Below are 14794 nucleotides of genomic sequence, written 5' to 3'. Positions count from 1 at the left end.
CTCTGAGGACAAGTTTGAAGTGCAGCAATGGAGCAACGTAAAAGTCCTTCAAACAGCACTGCAGAGTTATTGTACACAGCAAATCCAGCATGTCCAAATTAACACTGTCGGATTTGATTTCAACACTATTAAAGTGTCTATATGGGTCCACACCAGAGAGTGTTAATTTAACTCCTTTTGGAGAGTTGGTACGTTAACTCTGATTTAGTGTTAAACACCAAATCTGTCTGGAGTTGATAATTTAACACTTGGTGTTAAGAGTTTATATATTAACTCTCAAAGAGTATTTTAGTTTAACTACGTAAGAGTTATCTTCTAATTCATCTAAAAAGCGGTAATTTTACTGTTCTGAACTTCTAGAAATTTCTTTTGGAAATAAACATTTACTAAAAAGATGCAATGGTTTTTGAAAAACATTTATTCTGAACTGTGCACCACAATTTCAAAACATTTTCTGAAAGATGTAACAGTGTACATGTTCTCACTTTCATTAGAATTTTGTTTATCAAAAGGTCTGACATGGTAAATGCAAATAACAGCATCTCATCACTTATTTCTTCAATACAATATGCATGTCCTTCATTCATCCCTCTGTGGAACTTCAACGCACTTCTGCTCTCCCCCATATTCCATCTTCACAAGCATATCCTGTGCGGAGATTGAATAAAAATTAGTTGACACTAATTAATGGCACAAATAATCCAGTAAACAATTGCAGCACAGTAAAAAAAAAAAGGAATCCTCTTTGAGCCATTACTTGTGTAAAGTATTTTCCCAAAAGACAAAGACACAGGCAACAGGTAATACTGAACTAAATGTAAAACCTCAACCTTTTTCATTTTTACCTAAACCGTGTACACAAAACTCTGGAGGGATCTATGCTAACGTAGAATCCAGTCAGGACGCCTGCTACTGCCGTTTGCTCGTTTTTTTTTTTATGGGCGATCGTTTTCAGGCTTCAAGTAGCACCATTATACCAACATTTCACATTCTAGACATTGTTTTAGGTGTATTTGACCAAACGTTTGACTGAAAATTCACATGCAAGCTTTTTTTCAAGGCTGTGGTATTTGCCCGCAGACAATACCTTTCAGCTAGCTAAAACAGAATATTATGCTATCACCGAGCAACATGGCTAATGCCTTTCACACAGCTTTGTCTCAACTCCAAAGAGCCACAGAAGTAAAAGCTCATAATAATAATTGAAACAATCTTTGAAAAAATGACTTACCAAGCATGGCAAACAACTCAAATATGTAGAGCAAAATGTTCTGAAACGGCTTCACTTCAGCTTCGATTGGAGCCGTGCTGGGGGCGGAGTGAATTTACTCTATTGGTGTCATAGCCCCTGTAGGAGTTCAGAGTTAAGAGGTCAAGAGTTAATGTTTCCATTGTAACACCTCCAGATTTGACAGAGAAACACTCATTTTTAACACTCGATTTTAACTACTATCATTTTACACCTCAGAGTTACATTAAAAGAATGTGACTCTACTTAGAGTAAAATTAACTCTACTTTTGCAAGGAGACTATTAACACCAAAACATTTAACACTTTTGAATTTGCTGTGTAGGGATGTTTTCATTTGATTTGATGGTACTTCAGTGGTGACCTGTCCTGGGTGTACCCCGCCTCTCGCCCTGTGGTGGGTGGGGTCGACTCCTCTCTGACTCTGGTTGGATGATAAAGGGATAATAAAAGAAATTAAAAATGCGCAGTAAGAGTAACGTATAGTTGCTCTGACTTTATATCTCCATGATATCAGTTGTTTGTGAGGCTGCAGCACATGAAAAATGAACTCTGCGTGTGTTTTTGTATTGAAGTACCCGTCAGATTTAGTTAGTCGTTGACTCTGTTCCGGATCCTTCTGGTCCTCGTTAAACCCGGGGTCAGTGTTTTCATTGTACTGCACTTGGTTGTGTTGAGCTACAGTTGAGATTTTTATGCAGGCACTGACAGAGATCCTCATCATGATTCAAAACTTAACAGGTTATTATCTCCACTTATTGACTCCAACTTGTGAAGAAAATAACACAAAACTATCATCGACTTCATATTTGGGTGGCAGAAACAGACTTCCACAGTCAGGTCGTGCAGTCTGCAGAAAACTGGAAGCACTCATCTTTGGCAAATCATTTTCCAAACTATAAAACAATAGAGACATAAAACTGTGGGCTCATGTTGCTGTCCACGCATTTTATTACAATAAATCTGGCTGGGCCATCTCTCCTTTCAAGTACAGCGACGACTGATAACTCCATTAACTTTTCCCTTATTATAACAGCCAGATCTCCCAGCGATACGACTGTAATCTCATTGAATACAGAATAAAAAGTATTATTTGGGTCACATTGCAGCAATAGTTCTGAATTTGACACATAGTCAGTAGTTTCAAAGAAAATGTAACCTGCGTGACCTCAAATGAAACTTCACGAGCTTTCGTGTTGATCGCTTTGAGAGACGGGGCCGGTCTGGGATCCTTTTGTGTGGTTTCAGCTCGTTTGCACAGACACATTTGATTGTTTGATCCTGTTTCCACTGTTGAGATCCTGATGAAATTTTCTTCATAATGACCCGGCAGAGTCATTATGAAGCAAATTAGCTCGGCAATAGGAAGTTGAATTTTTCTTTCAGGGTTCAAACAGAAAACCACAAACACATTTAGACTGAGCTCAAACCAACAGAGGGCTTTGGTGAAGATGAAAAGATTTTCAAGCACCCGAGCACACCGTGTGAGTCTTTACAAAAATCAAAAGCAACCCTCTTGACCCTGGAGGTCCCTCAGTCCTCTAAAACAAAACCACGTTAATCACATTGTATTTCATGACAAGCTGTCAGAGGCATTAAAACCATGATATATCCACAGACTGTATATGAAAGATGGACACAATCACTGTGACATCACTCGCTGGGTTTGGTTTCTTCTTAGAGCACAAAATATGTGAGCAGTGCCGCTGCTGGTCTGCACTGTATGAATGTGCACTATTTACTAGAGATGGACGATCCGATAATACAACACGTTCTCACTCCCAACTCGTCAAACGTGTGACGCATGGTCAGGCTCCCTCTGCTGCACTTATGGACGCGCAGGGTACCCCTCTCGCGTCGGGAATTGACGTGAAGGGTCCTCCGATTGAAGAGATTGCTGCGGAAGTGCCTGCTGTCGGTATATTTAGACATTTTCCAAATCACATTGTAGTGACGTATACTGAACACAATAAATTATATAATGTAAACAACTACCTGAAAAACAGGTAGAACGATACTTTTGTATCGTTTATTGCATTTACGGAGGGAGTGATGTATGCTGGGTAATGGCACAGCTAGCTACTGGGTGACTTTATTCACCCGCTTCGGCTGTTATCAGTCCATACAATGGGCGTTATTAGCACAAATCGGTCCCATAGATATGGGCCATCTCCTGCTAGATTGTTCAGAAGGTTGTTCTCATCCATCCAGATGGAGGATCACTAACAGGAGCGTGGAAGACTCCAGAATCCACTCTGGCTGGAACCCGGTGGATATGCAGTGGGTACAGGTAAGACCATTTAAACGGACAGCATTTATAGACTGACTATTAAAAGTCAGCGAGTGTCAGTAATGTTAATGTGGTTATGTTAGTAATACACAGAGTGCTAATATAACAGCTTTAAGATGCATTTGTAGATATTATTACGTGTTTTACCGTCTTTATGGTGCTAGCTTAAAGTTACGGTGTAAATGTTAGCTTATATTGGAGGAAAGCTGTTACTGTTTAAACGATGTTAGCACAGAAATATTAGCTTCTGTCATGACTGATGAAGTTACTAGTTAATAAAGTTTCCAGTAAAGTGTTTAATCGCAGCCACAGATTGACAGCAAATATCTCGATTAGCTTCAGTGCATCTATAATAAATATGTGCAAGTTTCAGTGCTTCGTTTAAACTGTATGTGTCTGTATCATGGGATGGATACACCCTTAACAAAACAAAGAAAATATTACAAAACCAATTTTCCCCTCATGCTGTCGGACGCGCCTCGAGGAACCAGCTCCATTTAAAACATCACAGTCAGCTGTAAAGTGTCGTTTCAGTTTTTATACAACGTCAAAGAGCTTCATGTTTGAACAATCAGCTTATGAACAGGAATAAGATCTGCACGGTCTGGTTCTGGTTGGATGCAAACAAACAGCTGTGTGTTAATCCAGCAGCAGGACATGCTGGAGGATGGAGCTCAGCTGAAACGACCCATGAAGTCCTCACCGACTCTCATGTTTACCATCAGGACCAATCCCTGCAACTGAAATATAATCTACTAAATATCAGAGTTGAGAAGGTTGTGTTAGCGTGTGGTGAGTGCAGGATGGGGAACTCCATCCTAACGACAAATTTCATTTCCTTAAAAAGGCATCAAGAGAAGCTTTGAAGGTAAAATGAAGGTTTTAGTGTGAAACTGTTTTATCACAGCTGCAGGAAGCTGCAGATTTATGAATACAGAGAAGGATGTAGTTTCACATATTTCCAGACAAAGCCATAAATGCTTCTTAATCAATGCCAGTAATATACTGCTTCCTGCTTTTAAGCTTGGGCGAGCCGTAGATGCTGAAATATTGCACCATTCTTACAAATAAAGCAAACAAATGAAGAAATGTATTTCTATGATCTTACTCCATGGCCACGTTCATACATGTGAAAGTCTCCATCCTGTGTCCTTCACTTATCTTTATCCCAGGTGTGAATTGTTCACAGGACTTAAAAGAAGGACGTGTCTGTGGAAAAGGCTCCGGTCAACCTAAACTCCTCCCTCATCAGGACACAGAAGAGCCGCTGAGGCAGCGCCTTGGAGTACGCTGCTGGTCGCGGCACACAGGTGCGCAACAAGATCTCCCGGCCTGCTGGAGGAGGGAAGTCTGGTACTCTGCTGCTTCCCCCAGTTTGCTTCTTGTCAGATCCCAAGTCCTTATCGACGGGCGCCAGAAGGGCAGCCTAAAAGGGCAAAGGTCAAATGTTAGCAAACAGCAACTGATTCTGAAGAAATGTGCTGTGTGAGGTGGACACGTGGATATTCAGAAGTACTGTAACCGAGTCTCCCACAGAGACCTGATCCAGACTACAGCTCACAAACACAGCTCCTCTACTAACACCTCACTGCAGCTGCACGCTGCTGATCCTGTCTGTGATTAGAAATGATTTCAATTAAAACAGAGGCTCGTTTTCTATGAGCGTAAACAGGGATCTCTTTTTCAGTCTCAGTGTAACAAACATGTTTACTAGAGCAGGGCGATATGGCCAAAAATATTTATCACGATATATATTTGAAAATTTGCGATAACGATATAACTGACGATATAATTGATGCGAGACAAAATACAACTCCACAACATTACTAGCGCAAAAAGACAACCTTCCATTTATTTTCACTTAAACAAGAAGCTGGTTTTTATGTACATTAAAGCTTTATAAAAATGTAACAGTGCAAATGCAAATTCCTTGCTGAAAGTTTAACCAAAAGGCATTTCCAGTAGAAATGGGCTGACATATCCTGAGCATGTATAATATCCACTGAAGTTAAAAAGAGCTGCTTTGCAACATTAAACTGCAGTGTGCAGTACGTAGTTTTCGGTGCACGGGATTATAACGCACATTAAGCGAAACAAAGCAGTCAGATAAATCAAACTTTATTAAACTCATTCTTCCTCCACTTCTGTACCATTGATTCATTAATGTTGAATTCTCTGGCAGCTGCTCTATTCCCATGTTGTTGCAGTATATTAATGACTAACCTCGTACTGTGGATGGATTATCTCAGTTGTTCTCCTGACTGAAGTTTGGTCCGTTTACAGCATCCTGCCATGCGATTGTATTTGTCTCTAACCATCAGGAACCTTCACGTTAACTTTTATAAGTGGAAAAGTGTTAGTGTTCGTCCTCCAGCTTCACTGTTTATGTTATGCTAACATAGCTGTGTCGCTAGCGATCACGTAGCACATCATTATATACCAGCTAGCCCAACTTCAGTAACCCTACAAACGTCACTGCTGTTTAGTTTCCTGTCTTCATTTATGTTGGAAGTGATAGCAGAGCTGTACGTTTGAATTTTTTCAGAAATCTCTCAGTCAGAACATGCTATATCATGCTTAGGTAACTAGCGAAACTAGCGAGCTAACTTCCGCTAGCTTCCTGCTAACTTCTAACTCCGTTAAATGTAATAACTTTTGTTTTCATGGATGCCTGGAAGTTAAACTTCATAGTTACACCTGGTAAAGCAGCAATGCTGATCGTTTTATTAAAGATGAAAGAATTTAGACAGTTTTTAACGCTCAGTGATGCTGCAGTGTTTGTTTGACCTGAACCATATGGAGTTTAGGACCCAGATTACTCCCAGATTTAAGAGCATCTTAGTCCGACAAATACGACAGTAACGACGGCCGCTTGCATGTTCTGCAAAAAAATGTGCTTTGTCGTGTATCTGACGGACAAACACCAAACCAGTTCCACATCACTGAAGTTGCACCATTTTTACAAACCAATTCTGGTTCATCTGTTTCACTCAACAATCGGCCATGTGCGTATGAAAACAAAGGCACTGCGCATGCGCGTTTTACTCATATTCTATCGCGATATTTCATTTTCCTATCATTGCCTAACATTATACCAGTATTACCGTGAACGGTATAATATGGCCCAGCCCTCATGTTTACTGAATAAGTCTTTCAGTAAACATGTTTTTGTTAATTCAGTAAAATCTGCAAAGATGACTTGTACTGTTGGCAGCAACAAACAGAGACAACAGAGTGTGGGACAGACAGGAAGTCAGGACACGTCTATGTGCTTCACAGTGGGACTAGAACATGAACCACAGGCAGCAAGTGAAACATGTGCAAACCTCCACGTCACCAAAAACACCCTGCAGGTCCCATCAGAGCAACGGCAGAGAAAACAGATGAAACATCTGTTAGAGAGAAAAACGCTTCACTGCTTTCTTACCTGTATGACACCAAAAGGGTTTTGTTTTTTTAATAATAAAGGCTTCATGTTTTACAGTTAAAGGTAAAGCTCATGCAAACATGCAGGCTTATTTGTCTGATCAATGCAAAAGTTCAAACATGTCTCTTTCAAGCCTCATTATCAGCTGAGATCATAGTAAAGAACAGACAGGATCCTGATCCATCTGTTCTTTATATAATTACTGTTTTTACTGTAATGTAGAATATCATGGACATAATACACAGACTGCAGCCTAAATACTGCTAAAAACAGCCCTTTTTATTTTTAAGGTTTTACGTATTAACCTTTTATTATAAAAGTCACCTGATCCTTAGCAGGTGTGTATACAGAAATACACCAGGTCATTATTTAAGCAAAGCGAAGCCAAACTGCTCCTGTGTGACAGATGAAGTCCACCTTTAAACAGCATTTAGATGCTGCTAATGACGATTAGTGGCAGCACTGGTCTGTGGGCTGGGGACACTGGTGCCACCAGTACAGCGCGCACTTTTCACAGCGCCATCATGTGGATCAAACTGTATTCTGGGTCAAACCTGATGTTTTATCATTACACTGAACAAAAATATAAACGCAACACTTTTGTTTTTGCTCCTGTTTTCCATGAGCTGAACTCAAAGATATGAAACATTTTCTACAAACACAAAAGACCCGACACTCGCAAGCAATGTTCCCTCTAAGCTGCGCGCGTGCACAATTGCGCACTGCTGGCACAATTGCGCACTGCTGGCACAATTGTGCACTGCTGGCACGGGCTCTGCACAGAAAATCTGCGTTGCGCACAAAAAAAAAAAAAAAATCACCTGAATTGAAATTAAAATGAAAACTAACAATTCTGTTCTGCAGTGTTAGTCAGTGACTGGCTGCTCCCGTATGGGATCAGAACGAGGCCACCTTATCCCGTAGTCCAGCCAATCACGCGATTCACATTCGTATATACGCAGCTGACCAACGTGGCTGACAGGCTATGACAGCGTCCTTATGTGCGACACCGGTGTTTTAGCAAAGCGGCTGATGTGGCGTGTACAACCATTGGAGACGTGAGCAGGACAGACGGAACAACTGACGGACAAAGTGTGGACTTTATACCAGTTTTTAAATTGTGTTGATCGGCCGCGTAAAACCAGAGTTATGATAAAAATATCTGCAATGTTTGTTTTTCTTCCTGAATACTGTCGTTGTTTATATTTACTGCGGGAAGAAACGGTAAAAACGCCGTTTTATAAGGAAAACGCTCGAAAGCCTGTGAGCCAAAACAACACCAAAACAAACCCCCACCAGCCTTTCCTATTGGTGGAAAAATGCACCATGTCGACCAATCAAAAAATGATATGGCAACATGACATTTAGTTGTTTAGGAAGGGGGAAGTTTTAGGAGTGACGGCGGTGTTTGAGATGCGATTGCCAAGTTTAGCACAAATCTTGTGTAGTTAGTGTGTAGTTAGTGTGTAGTGTAGTCAATAGTTTTGTTGTGTGTGTCAGAACAATGAGGCAACTGCTGAGTGTTACAGGTGTTACAGCAGTGATACATCTCCTGTTGTCAGGCCTGCAGGTATCAGGCTGTTGTTCTCCTTCATCTCATAGTGGACAGAAATTATTTTTGGAGCGGCACAAATAATTTGTGTGGCATCAGATTTGATGCAGAACAGCTGATTGTTCTGTAAATAGTTTGAAATGTTTATTTAAAAAACACCTTGGCTGCATTTTTAGGTAAACAGCTGCAAAAAACTCTGTTTGCAAAACTCAGTTACTTTTTTGAAGAAGAAGTAACTATATAATTAATTGCCCAACATTGGTCATTATTTACTGTATTTTGCAGACAGAGTTACAGACTCTCTCTCAGACCACAGACTCATAATACAAGTCAGAGCTTTATTTAAAGAAAGTTGTGTTTTCAAAATTGAAGTTCAAGTTATTCTTACTTCCATTAGTGTTAACATGCTGCACAGGTCATGAAGAAGATTGTTTTAATTTTCATTGTAAGTGGGCTAAAGCAGTTAATTAAAAGTAGTCTAACATAAATGTAAATGCTGTAATTTGATTATTTTAATAAACATGTAACTTGGATGCTGGCGTGACCACAGTGCACACGTCTGCTGTTACTCACAGTGGTCCAAGGGACGCTCAGGGAGTTTGTGTGTTCGCTCAGACACATGAAACATTACAGGGAACATTGCTCGCAAACACTGTTCACAAATCTGTCTAAATGTGTGTTAGTGAGAACTTCTCATTAGCTGAGATAATCCATCCCACCTCACAGGTGTGGCATGTCAAGGTGCTGATTAGACAGCATGAATATTGCACAGGTGTGTCTGAGACTGCCCACAATAAAAGGCCACTCTGAAATATGCCGTACATGTGTAGCACAATGACACACATGTCGCAAAACCAGTCAGGATCCGGTTCAGCTCATGGAAACAAAAGTGTTGTGTTTATATTTGTGTTCAGTGTAACAAATACTGAGACGTGTAATAATGTCGTGTGTTGTTCATCTCAGGACGCTGCAAAGAACCAGATCATTTTTATTATCCTGTTTGTCTGTTATGTGAACCTTTAGAGAGGATGTACCTTATAATGACTGAGTGTGTTTATCGCACTATGTTAAATGTAACTGTGAGCGACACGAGGCTTACTGCTCATGGTTACCTCATCAGTGGTGAAGTCAGCCAGCCTGATGCAAGAAACAGGAAGAAGAAAAGGATGAAAGAGCAACACACAGATGAAAAACAAAAACAGACTTTCTAACCGACAGAGCTGAAATCTGAACATGTCACCAGCTGCAGGAGGCAACGCTCTGAACCACGTCGTTCCTCCTCCAGATGGAGCTTTCACTGCCTATAGTCTCTTGACATACAATGGTTGGATTCTCCTATGATACTGTATCAGCTGAGCCTCAAATTCTTATGATCTCGAGCTTCTTCAGTCTCAGTGAATCCTTAGTTGGCTCAGATGCATCATCTGGTGTTTGAGTGTAACAAGGTGGTTGTAACACAAAAGGAGTGTAAACAGGTGAGTGTGGTTTGTAGTGTAAACTAAAGCAGCGTGTCTAACCAACCACATCTCCAGGGCTGAATCAGGTGACCACGAGCCATCGCTCCACAGCTGCTGAGGGAGCTACAACCCTCATTCAGCCTTTCACAGACATACGGCAATGAACTGTATGAACAATAAACTTTATTCATACACACAAATCCCTTTAAGGTTGTGTCAGCGAGGGCAAACGTGCCACATCAAATACATGGAGCTACAAGCTGTGGTGACCCACTGTCAGTAAGGGAGCTTTATTACACACACACAGCATCACAACAACAGTTACCTCAAGCTGCTTCTATGTTATAAGGCAAAGACCCTGCAGTTACACAGGAAACATTAGGTGACCGTCTGTGAGCGACAGTGGGAACCAAAGCCTCTAACAAACATCCATCGATAGATGAGGGGCAGACGGACTGAATGCAGAGAGGTCTACTAACACATGTTGAGTGAAGAAGAAACACCCAGTGCATTATGGGAAACTTAGACCTATAACTTAGACCTGTGCGCCTTAGCATATGCTACTTCCAGGGCATAGCGCTTAGTTTCCGGTGTGATATTCGCTCCTTGTTCACGGTCGGGTTTTTCAACCAAATGGACGAATCCAGTGGCGATTTACATTTCTCGAGATGTCGAATGTATCTGTAGATGATGTTGATCGACTTGTCGATATTTTTTCCCCCCGCGCCTCAGAGAGAGACAGGATTCAAATTTTATACTTCTCAGTATTTGTATACAGCGCTCCCTCGTTTATCGCGGGAGTTACGTTCTAAAAATAAAATGCGATTGGTGAAATCTGAAGTAGCCAACTTTATTTTTTACAATTATTATAGATGTTTTAAGGTAAAACCCCTCACTACACACTTTATACACTCAGACAGACATGAACATTTTCACACGTTTCTCTCCTGTTTAAGCTCTCAAAGTTCAAACCTTCGTAGACAAATAAGTCCAGTATTACAGAAACCAAAGATCAAACCGTGTTTTCAGGTCCAGCACATGAGAACAGAGCAGCTGAGAGATAATTCAACATCAATGAATCATTAATGAATCAATGAATCAGCGATTCTGTACTGTACAGGAGAGACGGCACGGAGGAGATCAACAATAGTCTGCAGCCAATCAGGACGCAGAACACAAAGCGCTGTGCGCAAAAAAAAAAAAAGCATGCAAACTTGCACAAAAAAAATGTACGAAACAGCGAGGCCGCGTTATAGCGAGGGACCGCGGTAATTTTGAAGGTACGTCACAACATACCCTTCGTAAATACTCATGCATAGAGACCCTTACCACGGTTTGTTGACATGCTGTGTAGGTGTGTACTTGACTAGCAGGGAAACCTTTGACTATTGTTCACCTGTAGTTTGAATGCTGAACATCTGCCTGTTTAAATCATAAGAACTGTCACTATACATGTAAATTAATCAGAATGGTTTTTTTTGTATGTAATTTGTATAGTATTTTTTTCTCTCTTATTTCTTTTCTAAATGTACTTGTATATTGTTCACATGTTGAAATAAATTACCAATCAATCAATCAATACAGAGATGTGCTTCTGATTCTGTAATGCAGTTCTGCTTGTGTTGAGTGATGTAAACCACCAATCGATCTGCACGCTTCAAACCTCAAAACTGATCATTTGATTTTTTTTATGACACAGCAGTGGTGAGTGTTCCCACCTTCTGCTCTTTGTAACTTAACGCCATCTTTCTGTTTTCATATTTTGGACATGATTTTGGAGTCCATCTTTGCAGCAGCAATTGACCGCAAAGTAAAGCTACCGGAAATGTACAACCCTGCATCCGATCTTAAAACAGGAAGTTAGCATTTTCTCGTGCACAGGGTCTATTGCAGACTAATTAAGGTTGCTGATCCAACCCTAACTATGTGCTTTATCAAAGAGGAAAGTTTTGTCTGTCACCTGAATCCAAACTGGAAGCTGGTTCCACAGAAGAGGAGCCTGAAAACTGAAGGCTCTGCCTCCCATTGTACTTTTAAATACTCTAGGAACAACAAGTAGGCCTGCAGAGCGAGAGCGAAGTGCTCTAATAGGGTGATATGGTACTACAAGGTCATTAAGATAAGATGGGGCCTGATTATTTAAGACCTTGTATGTGAGGAGCAGGATTTTGGATTCATGTTCCAGTTGATGCATCAGAGTCAATCTGGGATCCAGTGTGGAGCACATGGACACTTTTAAGGCTTAAAGAACAAACCGATGATTCGATTAGATACTCGGCTCCATCTCTGGAGTCACGGCCACCAAAGCTTTGTTTCTGCTAACACTGTAAACATATACAAATGCACATTAATAGTTGTTACTGCAGAAAGAGAAAAAGAAGCGTCAAAGACAGGAAGGAGATCTGCTCCACTGTGGAGAGAGCTGCACAACTTTGTTCCTGCAGAATTGTCACACAGTCAAACTGATAATTCTTCATTTTTCATTGATAGTTAAACAGACTGGTTCTTATAGCTCTGAACTAGAGATGGCACGATACCACTTTTTTATGTCCGATACCGATATCATAAATTTGGATATCTGCCGATACCGATATGAATCCGATATAGTGTTTTTTAATCAACAAAACTGTTTTTTAAATATCTTGCTGCATTTTGTATAAGTTCATACTCAAGTTTAAAACAACAACTACACTAAAGCTATTCTGTTACACCTGTATGCAAAAAAAAATATTTCATAGTACAGCAATACTGATCAATCTAATAAACTTAAACCTACACCATCCTCCCTATTCTGGTATTTTAAAGAGTACTTAGCGTAAATATTAAGCAACCTAACTAATAGGGTTCCAACTCCCAGCAACAACAAAAATAAATAAATAAAAAATAGGGAACCACCCCTCACGCTCCACCTCATGATGCTTAATCGCCGTAATCAACCTTAATTTAATGCAGTGTGAAAAAAAATGCACAGAAATCAATTATTTTTCAAGAAATATTAAATAGATTCAACATCTTTCTTCAACAAAATTGCAGACTGCACAGATGGTACCTTCCCAAAGTAAAAAGTACTATAGCTTACTAGGGTATATATATTAGACTTAACAGTCACTATATACAGTAATGGACTTCTATTCATTTTGCATCAAATTAAAACTTTGGCTGTCAGATAATTATTTATTAAAAGCTCGACATTTTAAATGAGAATAAGAAAGAAAAGTATGTCTTTGTGCCCCCTTTTCCCTGTTCATGCCCTATCGGCCCCCCTGGCTAAACTTTGCTAGATCCGCCCCTGCACAGTTACCAGCCGTCAGCTACGTAGAAAAAGATCCTCGAGTAGAAAGTAAGATTAAATACATTCTAACAATAGCTGATCAAGCTTAAACGTGCTGCTGTTGTTCAGCCACTGGTTTCCTCTTTCTGGTGCAAAGTGGGCCAAAAGCAAACAAGAGACACGGACTCGCGACAGAAAAGCCGATCAGCTGATCGTTAAGCAGTTTCATGATTGAAGTAGCAGCAAGAAGAGGCAGTCGCTTGTTAAGCTTAACGCAGGAATGCTTTACAAACATTCAGAGATGGACTTACACACTTGCTTTACTTCTCTCGGGATAACTTTGTCGGAGATGAAATGCCGGGTTGCTAGCGAAGCTCCAAATGCTATCCAGACCACCGACAGGTCCCGCATGCCACAGCCGCTCTATCACGTGATGCATACTGCTCCGACGTGCTAACCTGAGGTGAGTTACGGCGTGTTGCAAGTTTTGTGAGGTGCTTTCGTGATATTTAATGGATCGGATTACATTTTTTTATTTTTCTCCGATATCCGATCCAGTAATTTAGGTCAGTATCGGACCGATACCGATACGTAATATCGGATCGGTCCATCTCTACTCTGAACGTGCTTCACAGCACAGCAGCAGCAATTGTGTGTTTCAGGAAGAAACAACGTTACAATAGAGCAGACTCTCCTGACACTGACAGAAAACACCGCATCTTTACATCAGTGCTGACCACGTCCTTCCAGTTTCATCTACATGAAGTATATACACTCAACAAAAATATAAACGCAACACCTTTGTTACTGCTCCCATTCCCCATGGGATGGACGTAGAGACCTAAAATTCATTCCAGATACACAATATAACCATCCCTCCCAAACAGTGGTCACAAATCAGTCCAAATGTGTGGTAGTGGGCACATCTGCTATATTGAGATAATCCATCCCACCTCACAGGTGTGCCACATCAGGATGCTGATCTGACATCATGAGTAGTGCACAGGTGTGCCTCAGACTGCCCACAACAAAATAAAACAGCGCTGACTTCATGTCTTGTTCTAGGACCGGGACACCGACCTATTCTTGATGCTGATATTGAATAAGTGGTTGACTGGTGTGTGTGTGTACCTCTAAAGATGTCTCTATAGATGACAAATACATGACTGTATACATGAAACTGACAGCAAGACGTGGGAAGGACACGGAGGCAGAGTGAGAGTTACCCTCTGAGCACTGATGAAGAGTCCGTGGATTATACTGCCAGCCAGGCCCTGGCCTGCTCCTGTCACTACCACCTCTGGTTCCTCCAGCAGGGAGCTCACAAACCTAGAGACAACACACAATGTGGAAAATGTTACAATATTCCCACAAAACAAAACACTTAAATAAGAACATGTAAAACCTGAAGACACCAAAACTATAAAATAAGACCACCAACATGAGCGAGAAAGAAACGTGTGAACTGACTGTGATCCTTCAGACGCCGTCTTTGTGAAACAGATTCATCGTGACAACCTGTTACTGACTAACTATCTATAGTGACGGT

General features: G+C 40.7%; 1 pseudogene; it reads right to left on the bottom strand.

Annotated features, from left to right (window-relative positions):
- Nucleotides 1–400: 400 nt before the first annotated feature.
- LOC146690043 (rab3 GTPase-activating protein catalytic subunit-like) overlaps nt 401–14794 on the bottom strand; it is a 28665-nt pseudogene continuing 14271 nt past the window's right edge.

Source organism: Copadichromis virginalis, linkage group LG16, assembly GCF_057382275.1.
Source record: "Copadichromis virginalis isolate Kocher_CV1m ecotype Utaka linkage group LG16, C_Virginalis_male_GT1.1, whole genome shotgun sequence".
NCBI classification, from domain to species: domain Eukaryota; kingdom Metazoa; phylum Chordata; class Actinopteri; order Cichliformes; family Cichlidae; genus Copadichromis; species Copadichromis virginalis.
The sequence above is the reverse complement of the archived record's forward strand: the minus strand, read 5'-3'. Positions and strand labels throughout refer to the sequence as shown.